General features: G+C 43.4%; 1 protein-coding gene across 1 annotated transcript in view; it reads left to right on the top strand.

Annotated features, from left to right (window-relative positions):
- Positions 1 to 132: 132 nt before the first annotated feature.
- Positions 133 to 17,743, top strand: part of LOC140372537 (syntaxin-binding protein 6-like) — a gene marked incomplete at its 3' end in the record, with an annotated part of 120,112 nt that continues 102,501 nt past the window's right edge. Inside the window, exon 1 of the mRNA XM_072459668.1 lies at positions 133 to 366. The remainder of the gene's footprint in view (positions 367 to 17,743) is intronic.

The raw sequence follows: 17,743 nt of genomic DNA, 5'->3' as shown, positions 1-17,743 counted from the left end.
TACGACGCCCCTTCTGTCAGTGCCGCACGGGACGCACGGGACGCACGGGACGCACTGCCTTTCATTCACTCTTCCTCTTGCAACAAGAAGCACGCCGCACTTGCAGCACCAAAGCCCCTGATCCATCCGTTACTGCTCTGGAAAAGTCATGTCTACGTGAACAAAATGCTCCCGTCCAGCGCGCGTCTGTCACCAAGAGCGTCCGCACCGTCCGCAGAGGGGAGACGACGCGGCTGACAGCGCGGAGATCTATGCGTTTGTAGGAAAGAAAGGAACAAGAACACGTGAAGAAGAAGAAGAAAAAGAAGAAGAAGTAGAAGAAGAAGTAGAAGAAGGAGAAGTGGAAACGCGGGAACCACAACATCGGTAAGTGGATTTTTGTGCACGGCTTTGGCGCAAGGACGTGTCAGTCATTTTGGTTTAGTTTGGGAAAGTTTGAGTGAGTCATTTGGCACCAGGAAAAAAAACAACTGTCTTTGCTGGAATTTAGGAACAAGTGTAGGCAAGAGTAAGTATTCTCTGCGTTTTTGTTGTGTGAATTGGTGCAGCTTTTAAATAGATCATGATTTGCCTTGCGCATGTAGTCTTGTAGTTTAGACCTGATTTAGTCCTGTTTAGATCTGGTTTGGACCCGGTTTTGTGGAAGTTTAGGCTTGGTTTAGCCTTGGGTTGTACCTGGTTTATTCCTGGTTTATTCCTAATTTATTCCTGGTTTATTCCTGGTTTATATCTGATTTGGTACTGGTTTAGTCACAGTTTAGACTTGGTTTACTCCTTGTATAGACCTGATTTTATACTCTCCTAGTGAATATTCAACTCCCAATATAAACATTAGAGCATAAAAAATAACAAATAGGTCATTTCAGTCTTACTTTTGATCAAATTGGATTCTTATATTAGTATTAAACAACAGTAATGAAACCTGGTGTAGTCCTGATTTAGTGATAATAATGAATAGTTTACATGTTTGTCAGTTCAAACCCATTAGCTTAAACAGCTCCAGTTCCCATGTTCTGGTGACATTGCACTGACATGTTGTACCTGGGTGAGAGAATAGTCCTTGGCTCGCACTTTCTCTTTCTCTTTGGTCAGTCACTCATTTACTACTACACTTTATGTTTAATCTGTTTCAACCTAGTGGTGTTGTTATGGTGTTTAAATCTACGTCCAGCAACAACATAAAATACCCAACGAACTTTATTTAAAAAAAAAAAAAAGGTAAGGAATAAAAACATCAACAAGGAATAAATACATTAATATTAATAAACAAAAACAAAACGTTAAAAGTTAAAACGCATAGATGAAGGAACTGAACTGCTGCATGATATTGTATTATATTATATATTATGTATTATATGGGTTATAGATTTAATATTGATCTAGATTAAAACCATATGGAGATAAGTTTTGGATATAAGTTTATAATGGGTTATAACATTTTATTATAGGTGACCAACTGGACTATAACAAACAAAAAGAAAGAAAGAAAAACAAACAAACATGTTTTTGCTAAATGTACGGGGAAAAAAGTTGTTTGTTCGGTCCCTACTTCTGTTTCCTTGGTTTGAAAAGTCTGTGTCATGTGCAGCGAGTTAATTCATTATATTTGGATTACAAGTGTCTTATGTAATAATAATATATGCTTCCTGAGCCGAGCAGAGCTGTAGTTACTAAAGTGATACATGATTATTAGCAGTGAAATCCTGCATTCTCCTTCCTTCTAGTCTGTGAGCAGCTCTACAAAATCAAACTTTCTGAATGACAAGACATTCATTTTACAGTTCTTATTCGACACTTCTTTTTCCCCCTTCGATACACTTCTCTGACAAACCCTTTCCCTCGTTCTCTGCGTTCGTGTCTTGGAAGCGTCTGGCAGGTGGTTTTGTTTCCACGTCGTAGCTGGAAGAAGTTGTCCGTCTCCAAAACAAACCGCGCTGGAAAGTCTGCTCCCCCCGCGGGCCGCGGCCGTAAACGGACACACCCCCAGAGAGTTGGACACAGACAATAAAAGTCAGAGAATAAAAGTCATGTATGGTGAATGTGGGAGGCGTTTAATGGAGCCCGGGGGCAGCGCAGAAGGCTTTGAACAGGCTAAACTCCAAATATGTGTGGTATGACTATGTACTGTACTTACTGCTGCTCAGAGAGGGAGAGAGGGAGGGAGAGTGGAGGAAGAGGGAGGTAAAGGAAGGATGCAGAAAGAAGGACAGGGCCAGAGAGGAGATGAAGAGAAGGAAGAGAGAGAAGGAAAGAGGGAAGGATAGAGTGAGAAAGGCAGGTGAAGGAGTGAGAAAGAGGAAGAAAAGGGAATAGGGAAGAAAAGAGACGAAGAGAGGGAGAGAGGGGGTTAAAGAAGGAGGCAGAGAGGGAGCTAGAAAGTAAGAGAGAAAGAGAGGGAGCTAGAAAGTAAGAGAGAAAGAGAGGGAGGAAAAGAGAGCGAAAAGGATGAAAGAAAGAGGAGAAAGAGTGGAGAAAGAAAGAAAGGTAGGAGGAGGAAGAGGAGGGACATGTTACTGCGTCCTGAGGTCCACAGAGATACACATGTTACTGCGTCCCGAGGTCCACAGAGATACACATGTTACTGCGTCCCGAGGTCCACAGAGATACACATGTTACTGCGTCCCGAGGTCCACAGAGATACACATGTTACTGCGTCCCGAGGTCCACAGAGATACACATGTTACTGCGTCCCGAGGTCCACAGAGATACACATGTTACTGCGTCCCGAGGTCCACAGAGATACACATGTTACTGCGTCCCGAGGTCAACAGAGATACACATGTTATTGCGTCCAGAGGTTCACAGAGATACACATGTTACTGCGTCCAGAGGTTCACAGAGATACACATGTTACTGCGTCCAGAGGTTCACAGAGATGCACATGTTACTGCGTCCAGAGGTTCACAGAGATACACATGTTACTGCGTCCAGAGGTTCACAGAGATACACATGTTACTGCGTCCAGAGGTCCACAGAGATACACATGTTACTGCATCCCGAGGTCCACAGAGATACACATGTTACTGCGTCCCGAGGTCCACAGAGATACACATGTTATTGCGTCCAGAGGTTCACAGAGATACACATGTTACTGCGTCCAGAGGTTCACAGAGATACACATGTTACTGCGTCCAGAGGTTCACAGAGATACACATGTTACTGCGTCCAGAGGTTCACAGAGATACACATGTTACTGCGTCCAGAGGTTCACAGAGATACACATGTTACTGCGTCCCGAGGTCCACAGAGATACACATGTTACTGCGTCCCGAGGTCCACAGAGATACACATGTTACTGCGTCCCGAGGTCCACAGAGATACACATGTTACTGCGTCCCGAGGTCCACAGAGATACACATGTTACTGCGTCCCGAGGTCCACAGAGATACACATGTTACTGCGTCCCGAGGTCCACAGAGATACACATGTTACTGCGTCCCGAGGTCCACAGAGATACACATGTTACTGCGTCCCGAGGTCCACAGAGATACACATGTTATTGCGTCCAGAGGTTCACAGAGATACACATGTTACTGCGTCCAGAGGTTCACAGAGATACACATGTTACTGCGTCCAGAGGTTCACAGAGATACACATGTTACTGCGTCCAGAGGTTCACAGAGATACACATGTTACTGCGTCCAGAGGTTCACAGAGATACACATGTTACTGCGTCCCGAGGTCCACAGAGATACACATGTTACTGCGTCCCGAGGTCCACAGAGATACACATGTTACTGCGTCCAGAGGTTCACAGAGATACACATGTTACTGCGTCCAGAGGTTCACAGAGATACACATGTTACTGCGTCCAGAGGTTCACAGAGATACACATGTTACTGCGTCCAGAGGTTCACAGAGATACACATGTTACTGCGTCCAGAGGTTCACAGAGATACACGTTACTGCGTCCAGAGGTTCACAGAGATACACATGTTACTGCGTCCAGAGGTTCACAGAGATACACGTTACTGCGTCCAGAGATTCACAGAGATACACATGTTACTGCGTCCCGAGGTCCACAGAGATACACATGTTACTGCGTCCCGAGGTCCACAGAGATACACATGTTACTGCGTCCCGAGGTCCACAGAGATACACATGTTACTGCGTCCCGAGGTCCACAGAGATACACATGTTACTGCGTCCCGAGGTCCACAGAGATACACATGTTACTGCGTCCCGAGGTCCACAGAGATACACATGTTACTGCGTCCCGAGGTCCACAGAGATACACCTGTTACTGCGTCCCGAGGTCCACAGAGATACACATGTTACTGCGTCCCGAGGTCCACAGAGATACACATGTTACTGCGTCCAGAGGTTCACAGAGATACACATGTTACTGCGTCCAGAGGTTCACAGAGATACACATGTTACTGCGTCCAGAGGTTCACAGAGATACACATGTTACTGCGTCCAGAGGTTCACAGAGATACACATGTTACTGCGTCCAGAGGTTCACAGAGATACACATGTTACTGCGTCCAGAGGTTCACAGAGATACACATGTTACTGCGTCCAGAGGTTCACAGAGATACACATGTTACTGCGTCCAGAGGTTCACAGAGATACACATGTTACTGCGTCCAGAGGTTCACAGAGATACACATGTTACTGCGTCCAGAGGTTCACAGAGATACACATGTTACTGCGTCCAGAGGTTCACAGAGATACACATGTTACTGCGTCCCGAGGTCCACAGAGATACACATGTTACTGCGTCCCGAGGTCCACAGAGATACACATGTTACTGCGTCCCGAGGTCCACAGAGATACACATGTTACTGCGTCCCGAGGTCCACAGAGATACACATGTTACTGCGTCCAGAGGTTCACAGAGATACACATGTTACTGCGTCCAGAGGTCCACAGAGATACACATGTTACTGCGTCCAGAGGTTCACAGAGATACACATGTTACTGCGTCCAGAGGTTCACAGAGATGCACATGTTACTGCGTCCAGAGGTTCACAGAGATGCACATGTTACTGCGTCCAGAGGTTCACAGAGATACACATGTTACTGCGTCCAGAGGTTCACAGAGATACACATGTTACTGCGTCCAGAGGTCCACAGAGATACACATGTTACTGCGTCCCGAGGTCCACAGAGATACACATGTTATTGCGTCCAGAGGTTCACAGAGATACACATGTTACTGCGTCCAGAGGTTCACAGAGATACACATGTTACTGCGTCCAGAGGTTCACAGAGATACACATGTTACTGCGTCCCGAGGTCCACAGAGATACACATGTTACTGCGTCCCGAGGTCCACAGAGATACACATGTTATTGCGTCCAGAGGTTCACAGAGATACACATGTTACTGCGTCCAGAGGTTCACAGAGATACACATGTTACTGCGTCCAGAGGTTCACAGAGATACACATGTTACTGCGTCCAGAGGTTCACAGAGATACACATGTTACTGCGTCCAGAGGTTCACAGAGATACACATGTTACTGCGTCCCGAGGTCCACAGAGATACACATGTTACTGCGTCCCGAGGTCCACAGAGATACACATGTTACTGCGTCCAGAGGTTCACAGAGATACACATGTTACTGCGTCCAGAGGTTCACAGAGATACACATGTTACTGCGTCCAGAGGTTCACAGAGATACACATGTTACTGCGTCCAGAGGTTCACAGAGATACACATGTTACTGCGTCCAGAGGTTCACAGAGATACACGTTACTGCGTCCAGAGGTTCACAGAGATACACATGTTACTGTGTCCAGAGGTTCACAGAGATACACGTTACTGCGTCCAGAGATTCACAGAGATACACATGTTACTGCGTCCCGAGGTCCACAGAGATACACATGTTACTGCGTCCCGAGGTCCACAGAGATACACATGTTACTGCGTCCCGAGGTCCACAGAGATACACATGTTACTGCGTCCCGAGGTCCACAGAGATACACATGTTACTGCGTCCCGAGGTCCACAGAGATACACATGTTACTGCGTCCCGAGGTCCACAGAGATACACATGTTACTGCGTCCCGAGGTCCACAGAGATACACATGTTACTGCGTCCAGAGGTTCACAGAGATACACATGTTACTGCGTCCAGAGGTTCACAGAGATACACATGTTACTGCGTCCAGAGGTTCACAGAGATACACATGTTACTGCGTCCAGAGGTTCACAGAGATACACATGTTACTGCGTCCAGAGGTTCACAGAGATACACATGTTACTGCGTCCAGAGGTTCACAGAGATACACATGTTACTGCGTCCCGAGGTCCACAGAGATACACATGTTACTGCGTCCCGAGGTCCACAGAGATACACATGTTACTGCGTCCCGAGGTCCACAGAGATACACATGTTACTGCGTCCCGAGGTCCACAGAGATACACATGTTACTGCGTCCAGAGGTTCACAGAGATACACATGTTACTGCGTCCAGAGGTTCACAGAGATACACATGTTACTGCGTCCAGAGGTCCACAGAGATACACATGTTACTGCGTCCAGAGGTCCACAGAGATACACATGTTACTGCGTCCAGAGGTCCACAGAGATACACATGTTACTGCGTCCAGAGGTTCACAGAGATACACATGTTACTGCGTCCAGAGGTTCACAGAGATACACGTTACTGCGTCCAGAGGTTCACAGAGATACACATGTTACTGCGTCCAGAGGTCCATAGAGATACACATGTTACTGCGTCCAGAGGTCCACAGAGATACACATGTTACTGCGTCCAGAGGTCCATAGAGATACACATGTTACTGCGTCCTGAGGTCCACAGAGATACACATGTTACTGCGTCCAGAGGTCCACAGAGATACACATGTTACTGCGTCCAGAGGTCCACAGAGATACACATGTTACTGCGTCCCGAGGTCCACAGAGATACACATGTTACTGCGTCCAGAGGTTCACAGAGATACACATGTTACTGCGTCCAGAGGTTCACAGAGATACACATGTTACTGCGTCCAGAGGTTCACAGAGATACACATGTTACTGCGTCCAGAGGTCCACAGAGATACACATGTTACTGCGTCCAGAGGTCCATAGAGATACACATGTTACTGCGTCCTGAGGTCCACAGAGATACACATGTTACTGCGTCCAGAGGTTCACAGAGATACACATGTTACTGCGTCCAGAGGTTCACAGAGATACACATGTAACTGCATCCAGAGGTCCACAGAGATACACATGTAACTGCATCCAGAGGTCCAAATTATAGTTCATAGACGCTCCTTATTTTTCAAATCAGTTTGTCCCCAAACAGCCTTATTTCACTTGTACAGACAGTCCAGTCCAGATGTCCATGATGAGTGCGTCTGTTCAGTTAAAGGATGTTCTGAATGGAATGTTGAAGCCACGGAAAGTGATCCCTGATTGTCTTAAAGAGAAACTCAACAGCTAGAATACTAGGAGTATTAGAATACTGTATATATAGATGTCTTCTAGTCACCAGACTGTAAACTGGCCAGATTAAGTCTGAGCAACAGTTACAGTAGCTTGGAATTCATTTGTGTTTTATATGACATCACTTCAGCTAAGAGACGAGTTGCCTCAGCGTCTTTGCTCCTCAGCGTGGACCTTCTGTTTCATCATCGCGGTCTTTTGTGCTCTTTCACACAACAAAACGCTGCTCCATAGACACACGCGCGAGTTTAAAACAAACTGCTTTCTCCTCTGTTGGGCTTTAGTTGCTGGTAATCGAATAACTGGATTTACTCGTGTCAGCACTAAATCACACAATGGGGCTGAAACCAGATCTAATCTAGCATCAATCCAGGTCTAAACCAGGTTTACCCTAGGTCTACTTTGGGTCTAATCAAAGACTAAACCAGGACTAAACCTAAATAGATAGTAATGAACCTCAGTATTTCATCAAAACTAAACCACTAGCATGATTTACATTGTCCCCATGCCCTGTTTCTAACTCTTATTTGTGGATAGTTCTGCTGCACACTTCATATTTAGAAATGTATTGACAAGGAACGACTGCAAAGCTGAAATAATATCAAACTATAGGCTGCTTCTTAGCAAACCTTCTGCTGGGCCATTCCTCATCTCATTATAATATTTTTCAAGATGGTGCTCAAATCTGCGTCCTAAATATTACACCATGAGAACACGTAGAGGACATGTCATCATTTATTTGTTATCGTGGAATCCTAAATCATGTAATGAGCTGTGAACTGAGTTGAAAAATGTGGCAAAGAGTGATCAAAGACGTCCCAACACTTTTAGCACTGATATCAAACTCAATCTGATCTAATTCCCCAATAAGTCATGTGTTTGGACAGAAATACATTTTTACTAACTTCAACTAGTGAATATAATCATGTCATACCTGATATTAAAGCTCTGAACCTACAGATTTATTCAGTTACATTAGATCGATGTGCAAAAAAACTGAAAATAGTACTAGCCTAAAGCAGCCATAAAAGAAGACATAAACACGATTTCCTACTCAATCTCATTTCAGAGCTCACGGCCTGTGGAGTTCAGTCCCTGAGTTTTATTTTACAATCTGTACTTTTCTTTTTAGTCGCTACATAAAAAGACATGTGAATAGAGACATAGTGTATAGCACTAGCCTTGTTAGCAACATTAGCAACCGTTGATGGAAGACCCATTAGGCTAAAGCGCAGTTTCATATGGCGCTAACATTGGAAAGCATTATGATCGGGGACAGGTTTGGTTTGATTGAGTGTTGCAATAATAAATCACTGTGAACATGCAAATATAACTGTAACGCAATTTTAGAAGCTGCTAGGCCAGAAGGCTCTGTGGACGACGCCATCAACCTGGCACTCCACTTCACCCTGCAGCATCTGGACTCCCCGGGAACATTATGCCAGGATCCTGTTTGTGGACTTCAGCTCTGCATTCAACTCCATCCTCCTGCTCCAGGACAAGCTCTCTCAGCTCAACGTGCCTGACTCCAGTACGTGCGGCTGGGGAGGAATGTCTCAGACACTCGGACTATCAGCACAGGAGCTCCACAGGGCTGTGTACTTTCTCCTCTGCTCTTCTTCCTGTACACAAACTACTACACATCCAGCCACGACTCCGTAAAACTGAACAAGTTTGCGGACGACACCACATCATTTGGGACGGGGATGAGTCTGTCTACAGGAGGGAGGTGGACCGGCTGGTGTCCTGGTGAAGTGGTAACAATCTGGAGCTCAACGCCCAGAAGACAGTGGAGATGATCGTAGACTTCAGGAAAGTCACAGCCCCCCAGCCCCCCTCACCTTGACATACTCCCCCTTCTCCACTGTGGACTCCCCCTGCTTCCTCAGCACCACCATCACCAGGGACCCTAAGTGGGACCCCACCATCAACTCCCTCATCATGAAGGCCCAGCAGAGGATGTACTTCCTGCAGCAGCTGAGGAAAGCCAAGCTGCCAGTGCAGATGATGGTGCAGTTCTACACGGCCATCATTGAGTCCATCCTCACCTCCTCCATCACTGTGTGGTACGCTGGAGCCACAGCCAGGGACAAACAGAGACTACAGCAAATTGTGAACAGAGAAGATGATCGGCTGCAGACTTCTATCTCTGCAGGACCTGTACGTCTCCAGGACTCTGGGACGAGCAGGTCAGATCACAGCCGACCCTTCTCACCCTGGACATGGACTATTTGAGCCACTCCCCTCAGGCAGGAGGCCACTCCCCTCAGGCAGGAGGTCACTCCCCTCAGGCTGGAGGCTACGATCCATCCAGACCAGAACCTCCCGCCACAAGAACAGTTTACCCTTTGCCGTTGGACACTGTCACTTAAGCCATAATTTAATATCCCTCAGCACTGTTCACTTTCTGCCCTGCATATGTAAATTCAACTGTAAATCTGTGTACACAGTGAGCCTATTTTTGTTTTTTATCTTATAGCCTATTTTTTATCCTATAGCAGATTTTAATTGTTTTTCTTTCTGACTTGTATCACCAAAATCACCAAATCATCAAATTAAGTTCCAATGTTTGTGAATTCTGTTCATTGACTGAAATAATTAACACATACAGTAACTACACACCAGAAAAACGCATAACACATACAACTTTGGACCAAAACTCTTTACCAGTGTATCCATTACTCCTCAGACTGTACTTTGTCAGCTTTATAATTGCTTTTCCGTGTAGATATTGAAGGCCGTACTGGCTGTAATCAAACAAGCCTTTCACTTGGCTTGTATCTCTCTGACAGTTTAGTCCTGGGCCGCTGTGGTCTGCAGATTAGCCAAACGGCAGGCTCCAAATCCTGCCTCCTCCCAACCGGACCACCCACAACTCCTGTAGACCCTTGTGGGAAGATCAAGGGGTCATTTCATTTTGGAAGGTGCTTAACATGATAACAGAAGGTTTGTTCGAGATATTGTGGTTAGTTTGCATGTGGGGTGAGGGGTTAGGCTCCAGTTTAGTTCCTAGAAATCAAAATTTTAATTCAATTAATTTATAAAAAAATGAAGAATTTTAAGGAAAGCGAAAATTAACCATTAATTTGCACAGTCTTGCATTTCTATTTTGAATTTTCACTTCAATGCAATACACTCTAAAGGTAACAATAGTGAAGCAAAATCTGAGCTGGAGTTGGATTTTCGTTTGTCCAATGTGAAAAAACACGACCCTCGACTTTGTTTCTTCGCACAATAGTTCTAATAGAACAGTATTTGACTTTGTTTTTTTTTGTATTATTTTCTGTGGAAAGAAGTCAGTGATCCAGAAACATTTGGCAGGTGTGGCTTTCCTTTGTGGGAGGTTCTTCATACTTCACAAGTGATACACATGTGACTCACAACAGAACTGTAAAGCTCCTCAGCATCAAACTTTACTGGAACTCTAACTGTGAACTAACATGAACTATTGCATCAAACAAGTTGTATTTAAAAACTAACCCAACGGAATAAATGTAGAGTTTATTCCTTTAGCTGGAAAACTAAAGCTAGCACTCATTAGCATCAGCTGTTTCCTGTCGACGTACGGCACTCGCATCAAGACAAAATATGATATATCCAGGTCATAATGCATCTAACGTTAGCCAAACCCAACGCATCACATAAAGAGAGGTTAAAACTCACACAGGTTACTCTAGATTCAGCAACGTCTCACAGTGACACAAACTGGGAATTATTAAATGTATTTTTGTGAATTGCGGAGCTCGGCCTCAGAATTTAAAAGTATTATTTGTGTAGCTCGGCCCCACATATAAGAACCATTACAGAGTGAACTAAACTGAACCCGTGTAGGGGATCGAGACCAGTGCAGTGCAGATAAAACTGATCAGCTCGGTCCTTGAAACGTGAATATATTTGGTTCTGCCTGTGCTGAAAACCACCAAAAGGCCCTTTTAAATTAAATTAGATTTAAACTAGATTCTAACGTGAAATGAAAGCTTCAGTGCTTTCATTTCACATTAGTGGTTTGACAAGATGGTCCCCAACCCAGTGTCCAGATTTTCCATATTTAGGTCACAAACTGTCACAACAAATAAATAATAGAGTTTCATCATGCACACTTGAGCTTTAAACTATGTTGACGTTGTTGACATTATCTTGACATCAGAGCAGTATTTGGATCGAGACGTTCATCCAGTAATCCTGCATCTGTGGCGGAAATGATCATAAAAATTCAAGTTTTACCTACCCACTGTCCCCACCCACAGCTGTGTGCTGTGGGTGGGGCCAGTGGGTAGGACGTACAGTGAGTTACAGATATGTCGGTGTAATCCCTCATTCGTCCAGGCGTGTTCCATAGTAGAAAAAGCTTCAGTTGTAGTCATCTGGACTCAGTTTGAAAAAACAGACGTTTCGACTCTCATCCAAGAGTCATTGTCAATAACAGAATTTAGATCGAGAACTCCGATATTAATACTGTTCTGTGGTAAGACCCACCCATTGGGAGGAGCCTTCCTGAAGTAGAAAGAGTTGTTTGTTTCAACAGAAACTTCCCCCTTGTATCTACCGAGCTAGCCTATTCAGAATCCTGTCGGAAAAACTGCAGAGAATTTTTAGACAACACGAAGTCCCTGTTTATTTTAAACCAGGAAACACTTTAAGACAAAAACTGGTTCACCCAAAGGACAAGTTGCCGACTCAAAAACAGAGCAATGTAGTTTATTCAATCCAATGCAGTGAAGAAAGCTGTACAGAACGTTACATAGGTGAGACAAAACAGCCTCTACACAAGAGGCTTTATCAGCACAGAAGAAATACAAGTTCAGGACCTCAGAGTGCCGTGCATCTCCATCTTGAAGCCTCTAATCACTCGTTTGAAGACGGTGAGGTGAAGGTTTTAAGCAGGGAGAAAAGATGGTTTGAAAGAGGAGTCAAGGAAGCTATTTTTGTTAAAAAAGAAAGACCTTCTTTAAACAGAAATGGAGGGCTAAGGTTTAATCTTCCTGTTATTTATAATGGGTTACTGAACCCCTGGAAAGGTAGAGGACCAGGACATTTAGATGCTAATCAGGTACTCAGGGTGGTTGAGCCAGGGTCTCACAAAGACAAAGAGGATTCTAATAGCCCATTAAGATTCTGAATAGGCTAGCTCGGTAGATACAAGGGGGAAGTTTCTGTTGAAACAAACAACTCTTTCTACTTCAGGAAGGCTCCTCCCAATGGGTGGGTCTTACCACAGAACAGTATTAATATCGGAGTTCTCGATCTAAATTCTTTTATTGACAATGACTCTTGGATGAGAGTCGAAACGTCTATTTTTTCAAACTGAGTCCAGATGACTACAACTGAAGCTTTTTTCTACTAGTGAGTTACAGAGTTAAAAGTAGGGCTGCAGATCAGATTACAGAAAATATCATGATAAATTCTAATATTGAAACTATAATAGAGTGCTAGTGCTTATTATGTCCAAACTCCCCTCTGTTTTGCGCTGTTTATGTTTTAGAGGAGGAGGTGCAGGAGCGGCTGGAGGTTCAGGTCCAGATTGATGTTTTGCATGGGCTGCCGTGTCACTCACAGATTTGCAATGATTCCAGCTCCAATGACCTTCTGCCGTCCTGTGAAAAAGACCAGGTTCTATATCAGAGCAGAGGAAGCCTGGTTTCCCATTCATGCTACGGCTTTGTTCAATACAAACAATATACAGGAAGGATCTGTGGGCCTCTCCAGTGTTTGATATACAGTGGCTTTTGGGCTGTGAGCAGGGTCAACATTTAAAGGGGAAAATGTTATTACACATACAGTATTGCAATATTTACTTACAAACGTTACATAGTGCAGCTTATTCATTTAGTAAGAGGACAAATGAACATGGACAAGGCAGTTATACTCTAGTCATCAACTTTTTGAGGAATGACTAGGAATGGGTTATCTTTGGGTTTCCTCAGATATTATACTAGTCCGATACAGACATTTTTGTTGATATTTTTCTGCACTGCCTCAGTTTCTTTGTGCCAAGAGTCATTCCCAGTTTGTCCTCAGTTCCATCAGATTTGTCATTTTGAGCAGACTATTGAGTAAAAAGCAAAATAAAAGAGCAATCAGGCAAAAAACAACAATCTAAAATGCAATAAATTATGTCATACCCCAGATAAATACATTTTGTAATTATTTTTACAAAAGTGAAAAGTTAATTTGGGATCTTTACTATAACTGAAAGGGGCCGTTCCCTTTTTTTTCATGTACAAAGCGAAATCTGTTTTGCCCCAGCGCAGATATACAGCTCTTGGGGTCAAAATGAGACCACTATGTGCTGTCTGCATCTATTTATAGAGTGTTTTATCCTCTGTTTAGCGTGAGTTTTAGCCTCTGCTTAGCATGCTAGTTGTTAGCTTTACCGTGACAGTAAGCTCTGCTCTGGCTGGCTCTTAAAGTTGTGAAAAGCACTTATAAACTCATTACAGTGAATAATTAGGATGTTAGGAACGCTTCAGGGAAGTGATGAATTAGTTTGGACCACTGCAAAAGGTTTAAAGTGAACTAGTTCTGTTTTGTACGTTTAAAAAAAAAAGGTATACACAGTAGAAAGATCCATATCAAAGCATTCCTAGTAATGATTAAAATTGACTGCAATATGCACAATTATAATAATGTTTGTCAGTTATTTAAAACATGCAAAAAGCTGCAGAGTTTCTCGAGGACACAGCCTGTTCCTAGCTTCAGATAAAGTGCTGGACTAAAGCCTTGAGTGTGTTGGCCAAAGTGGATCAGACTTCTCCCTCTGCAGAGCGAGCTGGAGAATCAGGTGCTCAGGGCTTAGCTCCGCTTCTGTGATCTGAACTGCACTTCTGAGTCCTTCACACTCTGCAGCGCCTCCGGACACTCTGCAGGGAGAGCACCAGTTTACAGTGGCCTCTAAAACTTCACTTCAAAACTTTATACCGTATGTTCTGCCGCTAACTGTCTTCTTGAGATTAGTTAAGATCTTAAAATATAGTTATTTAGGTAAACTTAACTATTGCAATGTTGATGTATTCTTAATTGCATTGGATGTGATGGACAAGTTATTGGTTTTTGATTAGTGTATTTGTTCCAATCAGAAAGCAGAACGATGCCAGATCCTAAAACTTAAACCAGATTAGTTCCTGAATACTTATTACGTAAAGACCAATCCCTGCAGCCAATCATTGTCATCAGTGCTAGCGCCGCCTTCTGTAGTAACATAGCATAGTTGTGACATGTAGTTTCATCACTATTTTGTATTACTTTTTTTGTTTTTATTAGTAAAAGACACTTATGCAAAATTAACCTTGCTTTGACCATATTATTACTTTGTTGCCTCATCAAAAACTCGTGTTGTTGATCCTGTTTACGAGATCCTCTCCCATAAATCATCACCTGACTCGTTCTGTGCAGTTCTGCCTCAAATCAGGCTCATTATAAGTAGCATGTTGTTTTGTTTTGTTCCCTCCATGATAATTCTCTTTGCTGCCAGTAGATGGGGTGTTAAAACCAAATCCTGATGAGGGAACAATTGACTGAAAGAAAGTCATGTGTGCTATTCAATATATACATTACTTTAAGTTCTGAAAGTACCAGTACTCTAGTATAACGGCCAATAACAATACAAATAGTACTGAATATGTGTCCTTCAAAACAAATGATTTTAATTGCAATTTTGATCATTGACCATTTGAAACTATTGGATCTCAATTATTGGATTGAGTGCACAGACATTTTAGTTACCACCAGTAGCTCCGACATTATATTTTATGATTTATTATTCAAAACAGAATCCATTTCCATTTCCATTGTAGCTGTGGATAATCATGGCGTATTCTTTGAGAAAGCTTGAGGGAAAGTTTGCTGACTGCGTGGCTGTCTCTGGTCTCCACTCCGAGCGGAGGGGATTTGGCCGCCTGAAGCTGTTCTGTGGATCCAGCCTGTGTAAGCAGTCTGCCCTGCTGTCTGTTTGCTTTCAGTCGAGTATTAACAAACACTTTCGTTCTATTCACAAATTCTGAAGTCTTCATGTTTCATAACTCGATTATACGAGAGATTTGAGATGAGGTTTGATACCAGCTTTTGCTGAGGGTGAGAAATACAACGTAAGAGCCTGTATATAAATTGTGTTTCTTCCAAGTCAGAAAAAACCCATAAAGCAGTTGGAAATGCAGTGGGGAAAATGGATTGAATGATATTGCCTGCAAGGACACATATTATGTATTATTTGTATTTGTACCTTTGCTTTGGCATCTCATGGTGTAGAACGTAAAATAACGTATACATTAGAAAACACGCATGAATTTCTGTTTGTCAGGCGTTCCCTCGTCAGGATTGGTGTTAGCACTCCAACTACAGGCAGCAGAGGGAATTATGGGGATATAAAGTAAAGCTAGTAAATATATCAACACACAAATGTATGCACGCAGTTGTAATGAACGTGATTTAATGACAGAACATCTCAGAACGAGTCTGGTGATGATTTATGGATTTAAAGAGTAACTAAAAGCCAAAACCACTTTTTTAACGGATTAACTGTGTAAATGTATCTAAAATAAATATTATTATACACAACCCTGGGCTTATTGGGTCCCAAACTATGCCTGCATTGTCCTTCAACTGTGGCCACTACATTTGAATTCAGTGGTTGGCCTCTACGTCACGACTGACCCCCTGTGAGCCCCGCCCCTGTGGCTGAGAGCGGAGGGGGGAGGGGGCCGATGCTAGTCTTGAGCCAGATGCTAGTCTTGAGCCAGATGCTAGTCTTGAGCCAGATGCCAGTCTTGAGCCAGTGACCTGTCCAGGCCCACTCAGACCCGTTGAGGGCCGCTCGGCCCTGTTGGGTCTGGAGAAGAGGGGAAAGAGGTATTCCAAGCTCAAATGTTCGCTCCTGTCAGCCGTTTCCTTCTGTCTGCAGCAGCTGTCAGTCACCGGGCTAGAGCCCGCCTCCTCACCTGCTCCTCTCACTCCCCCCAGGAGCATGCCACTGGGGTTTAGTTACACTTTAAAAACAGCATAGGAGACCTCTGAATCTCCACCTTTGACATCACAAAGAAAGTAAAAACAATATTTTTGTGAGGTTCAGAGCAAAAACACCTAAATGACTAATATGTCATGTAACGACATATTGTCAGGTGAGAAATACTGATTATAATCACATTTGTATAATATTGAATGTGGTGCCAGTGTTATAGATTATTTTGTAGTTTAAATGTGCACGATGTAACCTTTTCTGTCCATCACCTGCTTGTCACCATGGATATGCTATTGCTTTGCCTGGAATGTTCCACAGTACTGCATGAAATCATTCATTCTTAGGGTTAGTTATTGCACAAAACATTCTCCCTTAAAGTATTGTAATGGAGTAAATCTTTCTTATTGGTTAATCTTGCCTTTTATTCACCCATGACTGTTCCATTGTTTGATTATCTAACTTTCTTTTGGTTAACTCTACAATTTCCTAAAGCCCCACGAGGCGACTGCTCTTGTAAATTTGGGCTCTACATTGAACTTAATTAAACTACTGTTATACTGTGTATAATAACAGATTTCAGCTTGAGTGGATCGGTGTAAAATGTGAGTCCACAAGGGCATTATTTGAAGATAAAAGCTTATTGCTAGTTCCTGAAGCTGTTCCTGTAAAGTCTTTTTATTGATGCACTGTTGTTGACATAGCCTTTGGAGCTAGCAGTGTTTGCTAACTGCGTCTGTGGGCTGGAGTGCTCCTTCGTTTGACAATGGATGGATACTCTTCTTATAACAGGGTAATACTAGCCACCTCAGCTATACATCTGCGGGCTAACAGTGGGTATAGGGGTGTAGACGGTCACCAGATTTCAGTTAATGAGCCATACAACTGTCAATAATGTCGTGTCCGTTAAGATCGTTTTGGGCTGGGCAGTTAATCCAATACGAGTCATTCGATTGTCAGTTATCAGCTTGGGTCTTTTTAATGGAAAAGTCCAAAGCCAATTCTCTGGCAGTAAAAGCCTGTGGTTGGAAGCAGAGTTCAGACTTTGGAGGAAGAAATTAGATTGACTGATATTGGTTTATCCCCACAAAAAGAAAAACAATTTAAAATCCAGAGCGCCGGACGGCCAATAAACTCCGCTATATCTTTTGGGCGGAAATGTTGAGCTGATTTGATCAAATAAATGATTTGAAGTCAGTACAAACTCCATTACTGTGTGGATTGCCTTGCTCTTAAGACCCACAGCCCTCTTTTACCACAAACTTTTAAGAGAGCAGTGTTCAAATGTGTGCACTGCTCATTTGGTTTCATAGAAAGCATTATGTCTTTCAATAAATCAGGAAGTCAGCCCACACAAAACATCAGCCTAAACTGCAGATTGATGGTTG

Source organism: Eucyclogobius newberryi, unplaced genomic scaffold, assembly GCF_026437365.1.
Source record: "Eucyclogobius newberryi isolate DKJ021-1_F unplaced genomic scaffold, fEucNew1.0.hap1 SCAF_246, whole genome shotgun sequence".
Taxonomy (NCBI): Eukaryota; Metazoa; Chordata; class Actinopteri; order Gobiiformes; family Gobiidae; genus Eucyclogobius; species Eucyclogobius newberryi.
This window is presented reverse-complemented; position numbering and strand designations above follow the sequence as displayed.